This window comes from Aegilops tauschii, chromosome 6 (assembly GCF_002575655.3).
Source record: "Aegilops tauschii subsp. strangulata cultivar AL8/78 chromosome 6, Aet v6.0, whole genome shotgun sequence".
NCBI lineage: Eukaryota > Viridiplantae > Streptophyta > Magnoliopsida > Poales > Poaceae > Aegilops > Aegilops tauschii.
This window is the reverse complement of record NC_053040.3, coordinates 20,526,920-20,550,825: the sequence shown is the minus strand read 5'-3', so window position 1 is coordinate 20,550,825 and position 23,906 is coordinate 20,526,920.

Below are 23,906 nucleotides of genomic sequence, written 5' to 3'. Positions count from 1 at the left end.
GGCGAGGTGGACCCCCCGGCAAGACCCTTGCCGGGGCGGCCTCCGCGGCCCTGGCAAGAGCCTTGCCGGGGGAACTTGCCCAACGCCAGCAGAGCGAGCCACCCTTGAGCCCAAGGGTTCCAAACGCCATCAACAACTACATCCAGGGCTCGGGAGGCACCTCTGTGGTGTCATGCAGATCTTTGTGAAGATCCTAAATACACAGGATCAGATGAGGACCAGAAGACGGCGACCATCGGCGGGATCCTAGCCAAGGAAACCCACAAGACCCCCGACAAGCGCCTTGCCGGGGACTACTACAACGCCATGGCACGACCCTTGCCGGGTCCCCGGCAAGACCCTTGCCGCGGGCATCAGCGGGGCCACAGCCAGGCCCGGATCAACCAAGACTCCACCGCTGTTCGCATGTAGCTGCCAGACCAACCAGCTGGGCAGGCACCTGCATGGCAACATGCGGCTTCCAGGCCAACTCAGCAAGCACCTACGTGGTGGCATGCGGATCTTCGTGAAGGCCCTGCCACCGCGCCAGCTCAGCTGCCTGCCTGCCTACATGGCGCTGCACACATCGCTGGCCTGGGCGCGTGTCGAAGCGAGCCAGAGCGGCGACGGACGGGACGGGCCTCGTTCCCGTCCCTGATAAAGCTAATGGACACCTAAGTAGCACATTGAATGCGCTTTGTCCCGGAATTCCGAACGATAAGCTCGCGCACTGTACGCCTTTCCACCTCCTGTGTGCCACTGTGGTGACCCCTTTTGCCTATAAAAGGAGGCCCGAGGCATACTGGAGAGGGATTCGGCTCTTTGGCACTACGCAGCCACCGTAGCTAGTTCGAGAGCTCAAGAACACTCTGAAATACACACCAAAGCAGGACTAGGGTATTACGCATCCTCGCGGCCCGAACCTGGGTAAACGATCTTTGTGCTAGCTCTTAAACCTGCTCTTCTCACAACCCCGCGCCCGCCAATCGTAGAAGGGATTCCAGTGATCCCATAGGTGTCGTTTCCACCGACAGCGTCCGAGACGAATGGCTTGCCTGACACCTCGGCCAAGAAAAGCCAAAGTTCATGGCAGCCCTTACCGCACTTATGACCCACTTTTGCGTGGGAGAAGATAGCTGGCTAGCTCGTAGAAGCAATAGCACCAGTGACCCTGGCACCTCCGAAGCCAGGGATGGCAATGGCAAGCCATGGTGCAACAAGCACAAGCGTCGAAGAAATAATGAAGGTACCGAAGACACAGCGGTCAATGCCGGATTTAGTGGCTCTAAATCCAGTCAACGGAAGAAGCCATTCAAAGGAAATAGAGATGGTCCATCTAGTTTGGACAGAATACTCGATCGGCCTTGCCAGATTCATGGCACCCCTGACAAGCCTGCCAATCATACCAACAGAATCTGTTGGGTCTTTAAACAGGCCGGCAAACTCAACGCCGAACACAAGGGGAAAGGGCCGCCCAGCGAGGACGACGACGAAGAGCCTCGCCCACCGAACACAGGGGCACAAAAGAAATTTCCCCTCGAGGTCAAAACGGTGAACATGATCTACGTTACTCATATCCCTAAGCAGGAGCGCTAGCGCGCGTTAAGGGACGTCTACGCCATAGAGCCAGTCGCCCCAAAATTTAACCCGTGGTCAGCTTGTCCGATCACTTTTGATCGCGGAGACCATCCGACCAGTATCCATCATCGAGGTTCGGCTGCATTGGTCCTCGATCCAATTATTGACGGATTCCACCTCACGCGAGTCCTTATGGACGGCGGCAACAGTCTCAATCTGCTTTATCAGGACACCGTCCGTAAAATGGGCATTGATCAATCAAGAATCAAGCCCACTAAAACCACCTTTAAAGGGGTAATACCCGGCATAGAGGCCTGTTGCACAGGATCCGTAACGCTGGAAGTAGTCTTTGGCTCACCGGGTAACTTCCGGAGCGAAGACATGATCTTCGACATCGTCCCGTTCCGCAGTGGTTATCACGCACTACTCGGACAAACCTCTTTCGCCCGTTTCAATGCAGTCCCGCACTACGCTTATTTAAAGCTCAAGATGCCTGGACCACGTGGCATTATCACCGTTAATGGAAACATGGAGCGCTCCCTCCATATAGAGGAGCATACGGCGGCTCTCGCATGCGAGGTGCAGGGGGCCTCGCTAAGCCGAATACTACACTAGTAGTCAAGCCCCCGGACACTGTTAAACGAGTCCGGTCTACCCTGCAGAACGACAGTCCATCTCAACCAGAGCTAGATTAACAATTCGGCCTCCGTCAATGCCGCAGCCTGATAGCGGCATACGCACGGCGCATGCATAACTACGCGTTAAAAATTCCATGGGCAATGATGGAGGCAGGTTAAACATAAGGTCCACAGTACGGCTCGACCCTATCCAGACCTTCATATTGCTCCACCTTTTTCTTCTTGTTTTTATTTTTCAGGTTCTCTATAACCTACATCAACTTCTGGTGGTGGCAAGGGCCCCCCTTCTAGGCCCCTTATACATACTCGATTGTAGATCCTCTCAAAGGATCCGACACCAAGGTCAAAAGTGGCGCAGACGTGCGACAGAGTGTCCAAAGGATCTTCTAGATCATCTTTTCAAATTTAGGACCTGTATACAGCTTTCCCTTGTTCTCGGCATCTAAAATAGCCATGATGCTTGTTTGACGTACCAGTCAGACCATAATGGAAACTGTTTTGCCCAGCCTTGTTTGGTATCAGCTTTCTTCTTAAATCTATTTTCACTCCTTTTCTTTTTTACGTCAGATTGGCATATACACCTTGGTACGACTTAAATCGCTAGGGGCTCTATTCAAGCCATATATATATATTCAAACAATAGAAAGTCCGAACAATCTCAGAGTAGACTTCGGCGTCCCGAATACTGCATTATATGCATCGGCTCCGAATCACGTCTTTGGTCCATAGTTGGGTTGCCCGGCTCCTGTGGTTGCCACCTTAGAGCATCTCCAGCCTCGCCCCCAACAAGCCCCCAGGCCACCTTTTTGGCGCCGGCGCCGAAAAAACGCCCCAGTCGCGCCCCTAGGACGCCGAAATCCGCCGGTTCGGCCCGTTTTTGGGCCTGGCGATCGCAGGCCGAACCCGGCGCACGGGGGGGGGGGGGGGGGCACTCGGGAGCTCCGGCGCAAGGGAAAAGCACGGCTGGCCCACACCGTCAGGCAAAAAGTCAAGTTTTTCTTCCCCGACTCGCCTCCCACCCCCCGCGCCCTCGGCCGCCACTAGCTGTATCCCGGCGCCTCCCACCGCCCTTCACCGCTAGATAGCCAATCCCCGCCGGAAAAAGAGAGAGGTTCGCCGAGGCAGCCCCCTCCACCAGCAGCTGGGTGTTTTTGCCGCCGTTTCTGGCCGCGGAGCGACAGTTTAGCGGCGGGTACGCGCCCACCGGGCGTAAGGTGTTCGGCGATTTGCCTGCCTCGGCGATGGACTCGGACGACGAGGAAGAGCTCGCCGCACTGCTGGAGGAGGAGCCAAGGCCGACGTCCAGGAAGATGAGCTTGTCATGGTGCTCACCGCCCTCGCCCAGCTACTGGCGAGCAATGAAAAGCCGCGGCGAGGTGGCTCGGCGCGGGGGCGGATGAAAGCAAAGAACCGGCATCGCCTCGAAGGCTACTGCATGCTCTACTCCGACTACTTCGCCGATGCTCCACTTCACGACGACAAAAAATTTCGGCGCCGTTATCGGATGAGCCGAAAGCTCTTCCTCAGGATTGTGAATTCCATCCGGGAGTTCGACAGCTACTTCAAGTGCAAGATGGATTGCACCGGCAAACATGGATTCACCTCGATCCAGAAGTGCACGACAGCGATGAGGATGCTTGCATACGGAGCTCCCGGTGATTCACTCGACGACTATGGGCGCATGGCCGAGTCCACCACCATTGAGTGTTTCTACAAGTTCTGTCGGGCAGCGGTGGCAGTGTTTGGACCGCAATACATGAGAACACCCAATGCGGAAGACACTGCTCGGATCCTAGCACAGAATGCAGCAAGAGGATTTCCTGGGATGCATTGGAAATGGAAGAACTGCCCATTTGCTTGGCAGGGGATGTACAAAGGCGCCAAAGGCGGTTGCAATGTGGTACTTGAGGCGGTGGCCACACAGGACCTCTGGATTTGGCAATCCTTCTTTGGTATGCCAGGAACTCACAATGACATCAACGTGCTGCAGTCATGCTCCGAAGTACATGACCAACACCAACATGTAATACTACCAAACATGACATTCGACAGAAATACTACACTACAAAAAAACACATCCGTGACATTTTGGGCCGAACGTTTTTTTTCTGTCATACTTATGACACTTCTATGACGATAATTGTGACAAAACCCGGTATCATCATAGATGTGGTGGGCTCCTACTTCTATGACAAAAAATCATGACATAAAATGGGCTTTTCTTCCTGGGCGGGCCGGAGACGCAGCTGCATGACATTCTTTGGGCCGTCCATGACGGAAAAAACCGTGGTAGAAGCGAGGGCTAGGAAAATATCGGGGTGTTCCCTGTTACGGTGGGTGGTCGGGGCCGAGCGATGCACGGAGGTTTGCGTGTTTCTCTCGTACACGCACGCACGCAGGTGCGAGGCGTTGGGCTCTAACTGAACCCGAGCGAGGCGTTCGCCTACTGAACCCGAGCGATTGCACTGCAGGCTATGCGTTACTGAACCCGAGCGATCGATCGATGGCTGTTAGCTGAACCCGATCGAGCGATTCCTTCGATACTGCTGCTAACTGAGGACGATCGATGGTGCCTCTAGATGAACAGTGAGTGTTGCTGGGGGGAGGGGGTTTGGATGAACAGTTCCCGGTGGGGGTGGATGAATAGGACCCCATGGTGTTGCCTCTGGATGAACAGGACCCCGATCGATCGAGCCGGTTGGGGCTGGATGAACAGGACCCCGTGGAGGGCTGGATGAACAGGACGACCCCGTGAAGGGCAGGATGAACAGTAGATGGTGGAGGGCTGGATGAACAGTAGCCCGTGGAGGGGTGGTTGAACAGGATCCCGTGGAGAGGGCTGGTTGAACAGTAGCCGGTGGAGTATTGCACGGTGGAGGCTGGATGAACAGGAGCCCGTGGATGAACAGTCGCAGGTGGAGGCTGGAGGAGGTCGACGGTGGATATGAACAGTATCCCGTGGAGTCCCGTTTTGCGGTATGCCACACCCCTCCCGATGAACAAGACCCCCGTTTTGACCGTAGCGCTCCAACACAAGTCCGTTTCCTCCGTTTTGCGGTACGCCACAGCCCTCCCGATCAACAGGACACCGTTTCCACCGTAGGAGGTCCAACACAAGTCCGTTTCCTCTGTTTTGCAGTACGCCAGACCCCTCCCGATGAACAGGATCCCATTTCGAACGTGGCCGGTCGAACACAAGGCCGTTTCCTCCGTTCTGCGGTACGCCAGGCCTCGTTTCCATCGGCTGTTCCATCCAAGCCCTCCCGATGAACACGACGACACATTCCGTTCCGACCCAGCCAGTTGGCTCCCCATGAACACGACGACGACGTTGTTTCTCCGTTCCGACCCAGCCATGTACACGAGCCCTGGCCGTACGTATGCGCGAGTAGGCGTTCGAGACCCCGCCCGTATGTACGTACGTGGCCGTATTTTCTTTCTTCAACCCTGGCCGCTGTACATACGTCTACATGCCACGTGCGCGCCTCTACTACGACACGTGCGCGTCTACGTAGACTAGTATGTACGTACACGTTCGCGACCAGAATGACAATGCTACGTACGCTTCGACCAGGTGGGTCCCGACTGTCAGGCACTTCCTTGCGTGCGAAGATGTAGCTGGTGGGTCCCAGCAGTCAGGGGGGCGAATTGTTTTTTTGCCCGGACGCACTTCCTTGCGTGCGAAGATGTAGCTGGTGGGTCCCAGCAGTCAGGGGGAAACTTTTTTTTGCGAAATATGGTGGCCCGTCCGGTGGGTCCCTGCTGTCATGTGGAGGAATAATTATTTTGCGCGTAATAAGGAGGCAGTTCCTTGCGGCTGCCATGGACCCAGCTGTCAGCCTCTCCACGTACAGTACTCTTCCGATGAAAGTCGTTCCTTGACCACGTTGACCACGCCGCGCCGAGAGCACCAGGGCGGTGGACGACGGCGAGGCCTAGGTATGGGATGACGCGGAGCCGGGGAAGACGCGGCAGTGGAAGCCCGTGCGGAGATGTCTACGAGGGTTCACTGGTTCGGCTGCAGTGTGAGGCTGCCGTCGCCGCTGAATAACAGGGGGTGTGGGTGAGTGGAGGGATGGCCTGGCCAGCAGTGGGAGTAGCAGGGGGCGGTGAGGCCTCCGCGGCAACACAGCCGGCCACGGGAGGCAGGAGCAGGTGGCACAACCAGCGCTGCTTTGGGCGGCTGGAGTAAGAAGACCAGAGGTTGAAGAAGCACTACGGCCGTTGGATGGACATTGTACGGTCACTGCAGTTAGAATCGTTTATATTGACTAAGTTGACAAAGCCCTTGGTACGCGTCAACTTAGTAGGCCCATAGGTTAGCCTCCAAAACGGTGCGCCCCAGATGCGAGGGGGAGGAATCATTTTTTGGGCGACCGAAGCTAGAATTTCCGAGATTGAAGAAGAAGCACGACATCCGTTGGATAGACATCCAACGGCCACTGCTGCTAGAACCGTGTGTTGACTATAATAAGTTGACAAAGCCTTGCTTATGCGTCAACTTCTTTTTTTAGGGGACGTGTCAACTTAGTAGGCCTACAAGTGTGTGGCAGAGAACTTATAACCCATTTGCGATTTGTAAGAATGTACAACCTATTTTTGAATTCTAATGAAATTTACTACAGCCCATTTATAGTTTGTTAAAAGTACAGCCCATTTTCTAGTTAGGACAATGATTAGTAATTTCAACCAACCGTTCAAGACAGAATTCAATAAAATTTCCCACATTTTGATGGGATCCGAAATATTTGTATCTTGAAATTTCTAGTCAGATTAAATATAAATTTGTATTACGTAAAAATCCAACGAAACATTGCGGCACAACAATTCAAAATTATGATTTTCAAAATCCATAAATAATATTTTATAAACTAATTTCGTGTTTGGTGAATTTTTCTATAGTTACTGCCCAGTTTTTATAATTACATCCCATTTATTATTTTTTAAAGCCCATTTTCCTATTAAGCCTAATGCATCCCTCCCAGGAAAGATTTGCAGCCCAACGGGGCGGAGAATAACAAGTTGACCTTGCCTGGGTATTCCTCAAAAAACGTATAGCTGGGCTAGCCATTTTCATCTTGAAAAAATTAATATCTGGGCTGAATATCTGTCCTGGGCTAGACGGGCCACAACCCGCCCAGTTAATACCCTGCTCTCCTCTGAACAACAACCAAAACATCGCTAAGAAAAACTCTGCAGTGCTCACGCCTCAAAAACACAAATACTACTCGAGCTAGCCAATTCTCTTGTTTATATTGACTACATAGGTTGACAATGGTGTGGGACCGTGATGTCAGGAAACCAGGAGGAAGCAAAAAAATATTGTTCTACATAATAAGAAGGCACTTGCGTACGTACGACTATAGCCCTAGTGGGTCCCAACTGTCATCCAGTGAAAATAAAGTCATCTCCTGAATCCTCATGTTCATTGACCATGTTAACAATGCTCGGTGCCACGGCGAGCGCAACAACTCGAAGGAAGATGGAGAGCGCCTCGCGGGCCCTACGGATGGTCTGATACAGCGCCCGCTGCTCATTCAGGAAGCCAGGATCATCGGACACCTATGAGCACCTTCGAGAGACTGAGACGGCATGAAACGGTAATGCCGCGCTTGGGAGCTCTGGTTTATTTCACACCTGTATTAAGATACAAGTGTAATTTACTCGTCATCAGAAACAACGCGTAAAATACAGGCGTAATGAAACCGAGGGCCCGAGGTCTGTAAGTAAAACCGACAAGTTACGCGTGTAATTTGAGAGACCAGTGTATATTTTACTAGTCGAAATCGACCAACCAAGCGCTTCTCCCGAGACCATCTGCTTTTATTTACAAGTGTCAGTTTTACAAGCGGTTTTGGTTGGAAAACGATGATCCAATCACGACCTAAGATGATGAGTTGGTCGGAAGATCATATGGTTTCACGTCTAACCTACCCGACTTGTCGTATAGGCTATGAATGAAACATAAGACGATGAACTTCTTAAGCACGGAAACAACAGAAGAGGATGATCTTCATAACAAGCAAATCACTTGCATTAGATCGACATGCAAAACAATACGAAGCATTATTCTCAGGAGGCACGGTGAGCAGCCCGTGATGCCGCATGCCACAACATTCCAAGCTCAACTTTGCAATCAAACACAAGGACTGGCATTACATAGACAATATTCAGAACAATCTCTTAACACAGGAATATCTCAGTAGAGTAACTATTTACTTCTAAACTGAACACAGGAATAGGAAAAAACAATCGACGCTGCTCACAGCAAAGGGCGTCCCACTGAAAAATATCAAATGCATGTCTTCTGGCTAACATCAATGAGCAAATTTTGACAAGGTTTTCCAATTCCAATATATTAAACTAATGTCTTCTTGCTAACATCAATGATTAAACTTTGACAAGCTTTTCCCATTCAAAATATGTAAAGTCTACGATCGTGGAGTCCTGTCCTGGCTTCTTGTACTTGTTTGGGCACTTCTGGCCCAGTGCACTCCACGTGTTGTATAGTTGCCTATGCTCTCTGCAGACTAGTCATGTCACCAGCGTCTAATAATACTCTGTAAAGCTTCTCGATCATTCCTTTTGTAATGTAGCGCAAACAGTGACTGCTTCTTTCTGCAAAGTGGAACGACCAACTGGACCTAGCAATGCAGCAGTTTGCCTTAGACACATTGGTTCCTTTTGTGCAGTTCAACTAAAATCAAAGTCGGAATAAAACCGAGCTTTAATTTTGATATCCCTTTAAGCAACAATAGGTATAAGGGAAACAATTACTGAGAAATAACGGTTGATGACTTGTACTCCCAGAAGAAAAACATCTACTGATCTACCTTATCTTAACGGGAAACAAAGTAGGAGACTAGCAATTCTCAATCAGTGTGATTCATTCATATTAACTGAGACATTATCTTAACAATGCCTTGTTTCAACATGTATAAAGAACGACAAAGCAGAAATGTATCATTCCTAAAACAATGCGACTGATTCATTTTAACAGAGACATTATCTTAACAATACCTTGGTTAAACATGTAGAAAGAACTACAAAGCAGGATAGTACCATTTGTAAAACGATGTAACTGATATATCATAACAAAGACATTATCTGAACAATACCTTTCTTAAACATGTTTTTTGGCCGATCCCTAACAGAAATGGTACTCCCGTTAGTCCCTAACAGAGTTTGTTGTAACAAAGCAACAAGCATCATGTCTGGGTTGGTACCATTTTTGTTCACTACTTAATGGGAAAAGAGAGCAATACAATAGCTTCAATTCAACATTTATTTAAAAGTAGCACAACATCTCAAAACACACTGCACAATTATGTGGATGAAGGCAAGTACGAACCTGTCATGACGCAGACAAGATCACCTACGAATCTGCCAACATGAATAGGAAATCCAATCTCGTTTTGTGCAGTTGCACTGAAATCAAGCAAAGTCGCCGGTGTGACGTTTAAGTTTGCTAGGCAACAAGTTGAATAGATATCCCTGTTTTAACAAAGGCAAAAAAGGAAACAATTACTGGCCAATAAAGGAGGATGAAACACATGGCGACAAAAAGATGCATCTAACTTATCTTGATGGAAAACAAAGTAGGACAGTAGCATTTCTAAAACGGTTGCATTGATTCATATTAACAGAGACATTCTCTTAAAACAACATTCGTTAAGAATGTAATTTACTTTTAGCAGTGGCATTGCTTCAATTTTCCAGCAGCATTCTTAGATTAACAACAACAAAATAGTTGTATGGGACATGACATGGGACATGGGACATGCCAGCACCATGTGCGTCCACACGTATAAATGGGTGATGCAGAGTATGTAGCCAAGCAGCATATCTGCGTTGGTCCCATATTTGTTCTCTTTGAAACTTTTTCCTATGTGAGGGCAGCAAATCTAGTCCTGCACAAACTACCCGACCCCCAGTTTCTTTCCCTTTTCAACGAAGAGATCGGTTCCTTACTGATGTGTGTATCGGGTTACCCCCTTTTTCCCTTTTCGACCAACAAAGCGGCTGGATAGCTAGTCTATACTACTTTCCCTCCCTCCTTTACTCATTGAACCACGTCCTAGATTCATGCTCCACCCCACCGCACCCTTCTTTCCTCTTTGAACCAAGACCTAGATTCGACTACAGAATCGAAAAAGATCCGCATGCAGCTAGAGCAATGACGGTTTCAAAGAAACTTATACCTTAGGGTCGTTGGGATGTGGCAAGGCGTGCGGCGGGAGGCCGGATCTGCCCATAATACGTACGGCAGCGAGGAAGAAGGGGTCATTGGCCCTCCCGCACAGGCGCTGGGTGAAAGAGAACGGCGCAGCCGGCAGTGGATTGCCTCCCTCGCCGAAGGCGATAGAGTGAACGCTGCACCCCCTCCCCTTCCCGGTGCGACGGGATTCGGACACCTCCTTCACCAGCTGTGAGGGGGGAGAGAGAGACAAGAGGCCAACACAGTCTTGTTTAGATCTGGTGAAGAGAGGGCGAGAGACTGTGAATATAGCAAACCCTAGCAAAGGAACGCTGAACCTCCAGCGTGTATATATATATATGTAGTGCGGCGAGAGTGTGGAGAGTGCAAACCCTAGCGAAGAAGCGCTGAGGCTCCAGCTTATATATATATATATATATATATATATATATATATATATATATATATATATATATATATATATATATATATATATATATATATATATATATATATATATATATATATATATATACTGTAGTACGGATTGAGCTCCGGTGCCTTAACTGCACCTGCTTTTGGCTGTATGACAGGTGGGCCAGCCACATTTTGGGCCCACCTGTCATAAACCCAAAGGCAAGTGCACTAAAGTCAATGAAGCTGCGTCCATATAGTACTTGTGTATACGACTAATATATAGTGGAGTGGTTTTCTTATTCTCTCCATAACAATCATTTTAAATTGTGTAAGTACGAAACGAAACTCTTTATTTAACGTACCAGTGAAGAAAACTACTACTCCCTCTGTTCCTAAATATTTGTCTTTCTAGAGATTTCAACAAATGACTACATACGGAGCAAAATGAGTGAATCTACACTCTAAAAAATGTCTATATACATCCATATGTGGTAGTCCATTTCAAACCACTTGAAAGACAAATATTTAGGAACGAAGGGAGTACTTCCGATGAACTAACGATCCACGGGTCCTGGTCGCACTTCCTGTCCTTCACGTGCGGTACACTACCCTCACTTAAGTGAACAACCACACATGCGCCAAATTATCGGAAACGTGTGAGAGTGTGTACAAATAAAGATTTTTAATTTCAATTATCGGAAAGGTTTGAGAGTATGTACAGTTTGCCCTCTCTAACAATTATGGTTTGTTGTCTTCGGCCTAAACTTGGTCAAACTTTACAAAGTTTGACTTCAGTCAAATCTAATATGCGGAGTAAATAAAAATGGAAGGCTACTACGTCCATCCGGGTTTTTAGTCCACACCATTTTTAATCAAAGTTAATAGCTGGACAAATAAAATTACAGGGGAGCTGGAGACAAAGTTGTGAGAAGGCTTATAAATCAATACAAAACTTATGCTCTTAGTACCAACGTCGATCCTTCTTCGAGGAAACATTTGGGTCATAGCCAATTGTGTGATAAAATTGCACCAACGTGAAAGACGACTGCGTCTCCAACGCAACCAAGGTGAAGTGACGAAGGATATCATCTTTGTGGGTAACAAGCAAAGAGCACTGATGGAAGACAACTTCCTTTTCATTGAAAATCGATCAGCTTCACCAGCCGACGCAACCATGAGGCGCAATCATGAGCATCGATAGGTCATCATGGTGATGCATCATCCATTTGGCATCAAGTTTGGGTGAGGCACCTATGAAGTTTGTCTAATCCTCACTATTGTCTGTTTCTTCTCAGAGTAATCAAGCTCGAGGAAGGAAGAACCACGTGGCAGAGGATAGTGAGGCGGAACAACAATGGCCATCCAATTTTGTGCAGTTCCACTAAAATTGAGGAAGACATGCCCGAGTATGGAGATACGCATCGCTGTTTCCAAAAATATAAAAAGGGATATAGTGTTGTTACTTTGTTTTACAAGATTAACAACGACATCTCAATTGTCAATAAGAATTATGAAAAGTACACCAACAAACAGAAGCATCATGATTATCTTGATGGGAACTAAACTAGGATACCCGAGAAAAAAAGCATTTCTTCATTTAACCAGTGATAGTATTAGATTAGCAGCAGCAATAGGAGCATATGGACTATCACCGCACGACCACCATGTACTTTTTGTCGAAACAACATGTATACCTCCACCGAGGCATAAATCAGGAAAACTTTTCGAGTGGCATTTCCTCTATAATAGTAGGTGATGTTGGACCAGCCGACGAACCCTAGGTACTATACATGGGGAGCTGGGGAGTAGTCACATAGAAGAAAACCCGCATGCAGCGACCTGGGAAGCTGGACCAGTACAAGAAGTTATACCTCAGGTGGGCGAGTTGTCGCTTAGGCGGGCGGGCGGGATCTGCCCACACGACGGCAGCGAACAAGGGCGCGGAGGACCTTCGTCCGTGCCAGCGCCGACTCCGAGAGGACGGTGCGCATCGGCTTCCACCATCGCCGCCGACGACAATGTCAACGCTGCACCTCCTCACCTCCCGCAGCGGACGGGATTCGGCCGGATCTGTGACCACTGGTGAGGAGAGAGATAGTGTGGACACTGTCATTTTGTTTTGATATGGAGAGGGTGAGAGAGCGAAACACGAGAAACTCTATCAAACAAGAGGCTATAATGGAGTAAAAAATCTGTCCATAGCAGTGGTTTTTAATAGAATACGCGCGTTCCCGGAAAAAAGAAACAAAAACTGGCGGACAATTTTTTAACGTACCAAGAAAGAAAACTCGATAAAAAACATGCCCCCGCTTCCAAGTCGCGAGAGTCGTCGCGCACACACACATAGGCATAGACATGCATATCCGTGTTTACGTAAAATTCCATTTCCATGCCCATCTCCAATCATATTTGTCCAACTGGCACATTATTTACGTTGTTAATTATATACGCGGCAATATTAACGTACAACATCTCTTGTTTGCGGGCGTCTGGACCGCTGCCACGGCCGCTCCTGACCAACCCGAACCCTCTCCATCACCCGCGCGTGCTTCCCGCCCGAAACGGTCAGTGCCACATTCATGCCCGGCTAGAGCGGACACGACCTCTCACTGGCGCCGGCATTGAAGTGGCGCGCCGGCCGAGAGAGCATCACCCGCGCCGCTTCCTGGTGCACGCGATTGCTCCGCGTTCAAAGGTCGCAATAGTCGGCCACAACATGCATGTAAAAAGTTCTTGGGAGTCCGTGCTACAACTAGCTGTCCTCCCCCAACTCTTCAATCTCTTCCAGTAGTGCTAGTACTCCATGGCGCGATCCATCGACAAGCAGGCGGGAAAGTTATCGTATACTCGGTTTGCGGTGAGTGGCATGCCGAGCGACCGTGTGGGGTCGAGCCGTGGAGGAGGGTGAGACACGAACGCGACAGACGTGACGTAAATGTTGGTTTTGCTCGATGGCGCGATCCAACGAAACGAAACGTTGGTCTCTCTCCGTTTCCATTTTTTCTCCGGAAAAACAGAAAGTTTCCACTCCATTTTCATTCCTACTCCAAGGTTGCCCCGTTACAACATTCCATCAAATACAAAGGAAAACTAATACGCATGCTGATGCATCTCAATGATTGACATATCATAGCCAATATTTACTTCACAAGTAAAGACAAAAGTTGTGAGAGCATGTACGAAATAAAAACTACTGATGGGGTCACTACGACTTAAACCCTAAACCCTAAACATGATTTAATTTCCTGGCCAGGTAGAACCTGTCGAAGGAAAGACGGCTGGCACCCTCGGATCATACGATGCTTTTGTGCAGTTCCACTAAAATGAAGCTGAGCGTCCCTGATGGCAAAGATATTGAAGAAGTGTGACTAGAATAATAGTACTGGCACTAGTTCATGAGACATAAACTCATCACAAGTAGAAGCCGGTAGAAGTAGAGAAAGATCGACATGGAGATGGAGCTACGTGGGGAGCTGCGGCAGTGGAGCAAGCCGGCTCCAAAAGGAAGATGGACTACCTGGGACGTCGGGCTTTAGCTAGAAGGGCGGTTGGGACGCGGCATCGGCCCATACCGCGGTGACCCCCGATTGGGACGCACCGACTGTGGATTTTCTCCCTCGCCGATGTCGATCGCGTCTACGCAGAACATTGTTCCCTTCCCCCAGCTGCGGGATCAGGCTGGATATGTGACCAGCGGTGTGGCCACCATCGTTCTATGCTTGTGAAGAGAGCAACCCAAGCAAGCAGGCTTGTAGCTTAGGCTCGTGCTAGTGTATATATAGTGGTTTTATTTTTCTCTCCATATCAACCATTTTATATTGCGTACGTGTCATTGAAGAGTGAAATGATGGTTGCTTCTTCCGACTAACTTACTGTGTGATTTGACTGCACCTTTAGTGGCCCCTACACGAACTCCCCCTACGTGTATGCAACAGTCACACGTACACATGGACGCAAAAACGCGCGCGACGCCCTAATGCATGCATGTCCGAGCACACGACGGAACACACACGGTCACGCTCAAGTGCTCAACCTACACGTGCATGCACACACATACTCAGCCAGGGTGAGCTAGTGACCGTATAAACACCGGAAAATGTATATATTAAGCGTAATGAGCGTATTATGAAGTCCACTAAGCGTATTTTTACAAATATACAGTGACAGACAGTGTATTTATCTCATTTGAAATTAAGCCATATTAACCGGAGAGTTGCTATGTCCCGTCAACTTGCCGAACGAGGAGAAGCTTGCAGGATGGGAGAAGCTTGCGCGCGGTGGCTCGCAGGACAAGGAGAAACTTTTGACTAATGCAAGCTCTCCCTCGCTCAGGCGTGGACGTGCAACAGTTAATTCGGTGTCAGATTGCCAGAAGCATACACTATACTAGTACTACTATTGTTCGACTTCCCGAAGAGGCGAACAGCCAAGCGCAAAGTTTACTAGTACTAGTACTACTACTATAGTCTATAGAGGTATGTACTATACAAGTACTATGAACCGGATGGAGGAGCGTCTACACTCTTATTATATTTTTAAAATGTGATAAAGCAATCTTCAACACATTTGGTTCTCTTCGAGGGTTCTCGCATGTGATAATGGAAGTTGGTTGCATGGAACACTCGCCACAATTCTCGCTTAATTCTGGATCATATCCTGTTACAAATAGGAGCGCTCGGTAATATTTCCTCTTTTTTTGTTCTTCAGCATGTAAACAGGTCAGCAAACCTTGCGGCGCATCTTTGTGCGAATCGTACTTGCTACACTTTGAATGTGGCCGAGAGCTGGCTTGATGAAACACCTCGCTTCCTACTTCTTTTGCTGGGTACCTCGCTTCCTAGTGACCAGTGTCTTGGCTGATCGTCCTAAGAATGCTTATATATGAATAAAGCTCTCTCATTTACCCGCAAAAAAGATTAAGCCATATTAATCGGAAAGGAGGAAGTATGGACTAGCACTACTTTTTGGTGTGTCCCATCAACTCGCTGAACGAGGAGAAGCTTGCAGGACAAGGTGAAGCTTGCTTACGCCTTTTGACTAATGCAACCTACCCTCGCCCAGGCGGTGGACATGCATTAGTTCATTCGGTGTCAGATTGCCGGAGGCATACACTGTAGTACGAACATGCGGAGTACCATCATTGTTCGACTTCACGAAGAGGCGAAGAGCCAAGCGCAAGGTTTAGTAGTACGAGTTGTACTACTACTAGAACCGCATGGTGGAGCGTCTGTACTCTTATTTTTTTAATCTCTGATAAAGTACACATTTATTCCAGAGAAGGGCGGAAAACGGCAGCCCAACATGTAATGATGATATCGATCAACCGTGCTCGAATATATCTTGGCCTCCGTGCGAGCCCATCTGTGTGTTCTCGCTCCTCGTCTCTCTCAAGAAACGGCGGGTTGGCCATTTTGTTGTCAATTGAGATTGGTTTGCTCACACTCCGGTCCCACATGTCAGTGATATGCCAACAGGAGTTGCGTTGACCGACTGGCCATACGCGTACTTGGTTTTGCACCTTCATACTACTCCTCCCTCCTTCACAGTTTACAGGGCGCGCTTCATTATGATGCATTTCTCTCAATGCATTTCCACCACCACAAAGACATAGACGCGTTTGGTTTAATGCTCAATTAATTAGGGCGTGGTAACTGCAATCAAGTCCACAATTTTCTCTCAATGTACTCCCTTCGTCCGGGTTTATTAGGCCTAAAGACAACTTCTCTTGGACCAAGACACATATTCACATTAATTCTTCTATTTCACTCCCAGTGCACTCTCTCACATGCATGCAGCCAATGAAAAAGCACGCATGCAGCGTATTAATTCCCCAGCCATGGCATCAACAACAATGGCTTTCAATGCAAGCAATGAAGTGATTGCATGTATGCTCCTTTCCAAAGCGAGGCCTTATAAAAAAGGACATGCTTGTGATGCCGTGAGGCCTAATAAACCCGGACGGAGGAAGTACTATGGAGTAGAGTAAGTGCATGCATGTGTTTACCCGGGGTGGAAGCACTGCATGCATGTGTGTACGCAATATTTCCTGTAGTAATAGACGCCGTGCTATAACTACCAATGCTATTTTTCAGGCTGATCGCTAGTCGCCTTGGTACCAGAGATTGTTTCTTTTTTTGAAGCGCGCTCTATAAACAGTGACGGATGGAGTAGTATGAGCGGATTCAAAGAAGAGCGTATTGATGGTTGCTTCTTCCGAGTAACTTACAGTGGGAAAGGTGGGGCTTATGATTTGACTGCTCATTACTCACTATTAATGCGGCACAACGACTGGGCTGAGTCTCCCATGCGGCTGTGCACTACCCCCTCGGTTCTTAAATATACTCCGGAGTATTTGTATTTCTAGAGATTTCAACGAGTGACTACTCAAATATTTGTCTTTTTAGAGATTCAAATGGACTACTACATACAAATGTATATAGACATATTTTAGAGTGTAGATTCACTCATTTTGCGCCGTATGTAGTCACTTGTTGAAATCTCTAGAAAGACAAATATTTAGGAACGGAGGGAGTACACATACGAAGCAAAATGAGTAAATCTACACTCTAAAATATGCCCATTTGAAATTTGTAAAAAAGACAAATATTTAGGAACGAAGGAGTATAATGTTGTGCATGGCACATGCACCCGGATGCTGAAGAGGCTTCTGACAATGCTATCAAGCTTCCAGTATTTGTTTACATAACTAGCAAAGTGCCCCGCTCGATGCGCAGGCTAGAACTTTAGAAAGTTTAATAGTGAGATATACTATTATTTATTTTTTTAAAGACAATTTGGGACCAAATATGATGATGTTGTAAATACAAGACTTTTGATAACTTAGTTTGGCCTCAGGTGTGTTTGGTTTTCTCATTTAGTTAGAAACATATATGGTATCCATTCATCATTTAAGAATGCAAAGTTACATTGTTAGGATTTTAGCCTTTTATGATGATAAGATATTATTTTATTTCTCTAAAGAAAAATTAGAACCAAATGTCGTAACATTTGCACATATGAGTGTTTTACCAATATATATGTATAGATGCAGTAATCACGTATGTTCTTGTGATGTATACTGGATGTTTGCTTAGGTGAAGGGGTGACAGTGGCTCTTTGTGTGGCAGTTCGAGAAAATCGTTTTCATCCTCGAGAGTGGTAGCCCGACTTCGGCGTCGGATTCTGCCATTTGTTGTTGATGCCTAAAAGGGTCTAAAGGTTTTATCCTTCTTTGAACTACAAGCTGAGACGTGTCTAAAGCGTATACCCTTTTCTGTTGAGTGATCTCCATCTAGTATTGATTCTTGTTTTTGATATTTTAAATAAGTAGCAGGCTATATCCATCATGCCATATTGTCCATAACAGTCATGTTAGCGTATAGACGTTAGTCTTCTTATCCATGACGTAACTCATCACCTTGGTTGATACTACATAGGTGCATCACCGGCAGGCCTACATATGGTTTTAGCTCGTGCTTTGGCATTCCAGGAACCGTAAGTTGTTTGAGAATTCCGTTGGATATAACCATTTTTATTTCACAATTTAACATTGTTGATTTGCATACTGTGTCACAACTTCCATAATTCATCAGATATATAGCATCAACCTATTTTTCATGAAAATTAGTTTTTAAATTTTTATAAGTAAAAAAATTGTTCACAATTAATCAGTGATACCAAGTGGGAAAACTTGCCAAGGCCCAAATGTGATCCATCAGACCTGAAATAATAGAAGGGCGCTGCAAGTTGACCACAACTTTGGAAAATTTGACCGCATTCACTCAGATGGAAAATTGATGGATTCAAGGGTGTCTTGCTTGGAAAAAAATAGAAATGGTATTGAGCAAAGGTTCTGTGTGCGTCATGGTCACATACCAAAAAGTATGATTTTGCATCAATAATGATGAAATCAGATCCAATACACAACAGAAATGAAATCAAATGATATACTGTACCAAGTACTCCCTCTAATTCTCTAAAAGATATCGTTTTGCATATTCAGTGTTATACTCTTGGATCTTTGACTATAAAGAATTTTTTGGTTAGGAACTTAATATGTTAACGACCTATCAAATAAACATATATTACAATAAGAATTAGATTTTACAAATATGTTAGAATAATAACTTGGTCAAAATTACATTTTTCTAAATTGTGTTGATTTCCAGAATGGAAGCTTGAAGTTGCACAAACCTATATATATACCGATGAAGAATGTAATAAATATTTGGGGCGAACTCACTCACTTATTATATGTGCGAAGATATCAAGATATTTAAATTGTGATATTTTCAATTGAATGCCGTTTTGAAAGATTAGTTATGTTTCTTTGTCAATTAGACCCATCTTGACACGAAGCATCCCTTGTGAAGCAAAGTAAACCAAAATAGATCAAGACTAATCTATCAACGTGTGGTTTTGGTGTGGCCAAATTTGGTATTAGTTACCAGCCAAGATCTGGAGCAACAATGTTCATCATTGATGAAATGGTCCGGCTTGTCGAGGATGGACGTACGGCGGGTAAGAGCTGCATGAGCTGCTACTCGCAGCATCCATTGAGTCTCGTGTCTAACATCAACTTTCCTTCATACGTGAGATTAATGGTCCCAGTGGGAATTCAAAGAACGATGAAAAAGACAACCTAAATAAGAAAATAGTTGGGAGCTCATGGATTCAGGCTCACTCACCCATCATCTATACCGTAGGCGCCACTAATTGAAACCTAGATCTACATGCCTGGTCTCTCTCATTGATCGACTATTGTTGAATATTAATTAGAGAGTTTAGGTGCTGCCAAGTTTTTAGCATTAGTTACGGCTTCATTTCCATGACGTAAGGTTGCAAGTGAACTTCTTGTCCGCAGTCAAAGAGCTACAAAATTTTGTCGTGGCTATGCGAGCTCTTGGCTGCTACGCTACCAATATAAATGCCTAAAATCTCCAATTAATATATTTGACGACCAGTGGAGAATATCTGAGCAACCACTGGCAAATGAACATCCAGAAAGGTTTAGCATCAGAAGGTTTGGGGCAAACCTACACACATATATTAAAGACTTGCCTTCAGACATCTTTTCCAACAGGCAATGCACACACGTCATGCATGCCTATATGCACGCTTTTCGTTCCAGCTAAATGCATGCACGTACATAGCAACCTAGACATGCATGCATGCATGCATATATCCAAGGCGCACATGCACACGTTTTTTGTTCAAGCTAATTGCATGCATGCATATAGGCATATAGCAAAGCCAGGGCTCACCGTATGTCTTTTTTTTTCCAACTCAATCAGCCCACATCTTTTTTTATATAAACTGAAATCAGCGCATGTCCTTTTTTTTATTTGCTCAGCTCACACGTTTGAAGTTCCAGCCAATTGCATCCTTTTTTAACTGATCGGCACACATCCTACTTTTTAAAAGTAGATCAGCGCACATCCTCTTTTTTTTAATCTCAAATGAGCGCACGTCCTAGTACTATTTTAATTGATCAGGGCACGTCCTTTTCCCCCTCTTCCTTTATTAGGCTGAAGGAAGCGAAACGTTTTCTCCCACTATAATGGCATTGGTGGGTAATTTTCTAAACTTAAATCTTATCTAGTGGCCGTAAAAATTTAGTCTATTAAATTAACGATTAGATGTTTCTAATTTTTATGGTAATTTCTAGTTTATTTATCTTTTTTCTGGTTAACCTGTCAAATACTTTTTATATATAATGATAACAATAATTTCTAGTTTATTTATCTTTTTTCTGATTAACCTGTCAAATACTTTTTATATATAATAATAGATTGACGTACTATACAAATAATTTTTCAGCGACATGAAATTGTACAATGGTGTGAGCTTTCAGCTTTTGTTTCGTGTGTCTTGTCATCGATGCTCTTTCGGAAACAATAAAAAACTAACTTCCTTGCTAATGCATCTCAATTATTAGCAGATCAGAGCTAATATTTACATCACAACTGAAGACAAAGTTGTGAGAAGGTGTTAAATTAAAATTGATCCATGCTTTCATTGGCAGCAACGTCCCCCAGCTCTGTCTAAATCAACAAGGCATGTTGGGAAAAAAAAGTAGCTGTCTGGAGCATGCAACATTCCGATCATTTTGTGCAGTTCCACTAAAATAGAGCTGAGCGTCCCTGTTCCAAAGATATTAAGTGTGATTACGATAATAGAGGACTGCTGATGAAAGAATAAACACACAAATAGAAGCTGGTCACCTTTGCAGTCTCTCTTAAGACTAACTAGTTGGAGAAGATTAGGCTCGGAGTTGGATGAGGAGGATAGAGCAAAACCAATCCCCCTTTGTGCAGTCGCACTGAAATGTAGAGACGTTGCCCGTGTGACATTTTAGTACAACTGCACAAAACACTCTTAAGAACAAAGTGATTTGTGCAGTTCATCAAAAGGTCGCAATAGCAATGAGGTGAAATGGATAGCCCTGTTGCAAAAATGAGGTAGAAAGGAAACAATTACTGGCCAATAACAGTTGATGACACATGTGACCACAAAAAAGAAGCATTTTCCTTGTCCTAAGGGAAGATAGCAACATGGTTGTGTTTGTCTAAAACGGTGTGAGGACGAGATTGCAATATGGAAAGTACGCCGGACGGCTACGTTTTGGGCAAAGAACTATGGAAGATCCACATGCAGCGACGTGGGAAGACGGGCAGTGGAGCAAGGCCGGAGGGGATACCTGGAGGTCGTCGGGATGTAACTAGGTGAGCGGCGGCGGGTGGAATCTGCCCATACTGCGGCAGCGAGCAGGTGGCGTAGGCCTTACTGCGCTGGAGATTGGTCAGAGAGAACGGCGTGTACCGCAGATCGGGACGTGCTGCCTTGGCGCTGTCGAACGGAGAAATGATGCACATCCTCCCTTTCCGCCGGTGGACGGGATGCGGCCGGATCAGTGGCCAATGGTGAGAGAGCGAGAGGCCACCGTAGCCTTGTGTGAGATACTCTGAAGAGAGACAAACCAGGCAGGCAGGCTCCATTGTATATAGTGGAGCGGACTACCTTTTTCTCCATAAAAATCGTTTTATATTCTGTGTATGTGCCAATGAGGGATATAACTTTATTTAAAAATAACGCGCCAATGCATCAAGTTGAACTTTGTTTCGTGCACGCATGGTACACGACCTCCGTAGGTAAACAACCGCTACACGCGTTCAATTTAGCACGTGGGCTGCCATTTCGTACATAAATGAGCTCCACCGTGTACCCCCGCGGGTGTGGCTGGGCACGAAGCATGAGTACATGCACGGTCCACCTATTCTCTTCTTGTATACGTACACCACCTACGTGGGGTTGTGAGAGAGAGATACAAACGTAGAGAGATATAGTGTGTGGGTTCGTGAGAGTTTTTTTGGGGGTGGGGGTCAATCAAAAAATGTAACATATGCAATGTGTGTGAAATAGTCCTGGATATATCATATATATAGAGGGGGCGATCCACGAGGAGAGAGTGGAGGTATCATCGGCTTGAGGTCTCCATAGAATCGAAGAGAGGGATAATGATGTGTGTGTGTGCGCGTGCGATCGATAAAGAGTGCCATCGAATTTGTGTGTGCCCACGTCAAAGATATAGAGTGGCCGGCCTACTGGAACGTGAGAGGGGACAGGTGTAGTTTGTCTCTGTGGCATGGATACCTACCTACAACGCTCGACTATCGGTGTGTGGTGGGGGTGGGGGGGGGGGGAGGGAGGCCTAATTAACTATAGAGGTACAATGGCTGGTATATGTGTGGAGGAGGAGAGAGGCCTACCTCATGTATTAAGGGAGATCGATCTACCTCATGTATTAAGGGAGATCGATCGGCATTCATGCATATGTGTAGGAGAGGAATAAGGTTGGGAGATAGACAGAGCTAGAGTGTTGGAGGGGGTGGTAGTGGAGTTGCTTCTAACAAATGGTGAGATAGACTTGCTAGACAAACGGAGGGCACGCCTGCAATATCAATAAGAGAGGGGATGGCTTCCTGTCTGTGCACGTGCGTGTGAGAGACGGGTTAGGAGGCATGCATGAATGATGAGGGGGGACGATATAGCTGTGGTAAGCAGACGTAACTACATAGGAAGATCAATTGTCCTTTGTCAGAGAAAGGAGAGACATAACTTGTGAGGTACGTGGATCGATGGGGGGGGAATAGTTAAAGTCGACCTAGGTATATGTTGGGAGATCGATCGGTATACATGCATGTATGTGTTAGAAGCAAATGAGGCACGGGGAGAAGGATAGAGAGAGGGATGCATCTAGGAGGTGGTGCGAGAGTCATACTATATCGAGGGGGAAGGAGTGTGCGAGTACGCGATCGATGAAAAGAGTGGTGGGAGTGAGGCATGGACGGTGATAAGAGAAGAGGGGAAGCTTGTGTTTGTGCTTGGCACACCTGGCTAGAGAGGCATATCGATCGATGTGTGCCGTAAAGAAGGAGCTGGGGGTCCTACACACACCATGGGTGAACGACCTAAAGTGAAAAGACGAATTTGAGCGATGGATCTGGAGAATGCCGAGGGAGGGTGAGAGGGATGCGGGCATGTGCATGCACGAGAGGAAGTTAGTGCTAGCTACAAAGATAAGAGGATTGTGTGGGTGTAAAAGACGAATAGAGATCATACTTCATTATAAAAAGCGAATTCGGATATTTGAAGAATTTATCATAGTGTTTTAAACCGACGCATGTGTGAATATATATAATGGTGATACACATGGTGTGGTTATGAACATGTTATACTACATATAATAAATTTTATGTCTACTCTTATAAAAAAAGGAGTTGTTGATGATGGTGTGCCTGCCATCCTGCAATATAGGCCGTCCGATTTGTATTTGACGGATAGGAAGGAAACTATGGCAATTTTGAAAAAAGATACCCACACCCCTCTCCATATTTGCACATTAGGCCTCCCCTTGATCATGTTGATGTTGTGTGGAACGCATGGGCATCTTGCAAGTACTACGTATAATATATAGAACATTGATTATAATTTGGGCTAATGTGTGGCTTTTGCAGCTCAGGTCTAAATACTTGTCATAATGTAGGGGGCGGGGCACTATACTTTGTGTGATAAACACGGTGTTCGTATGGAACATG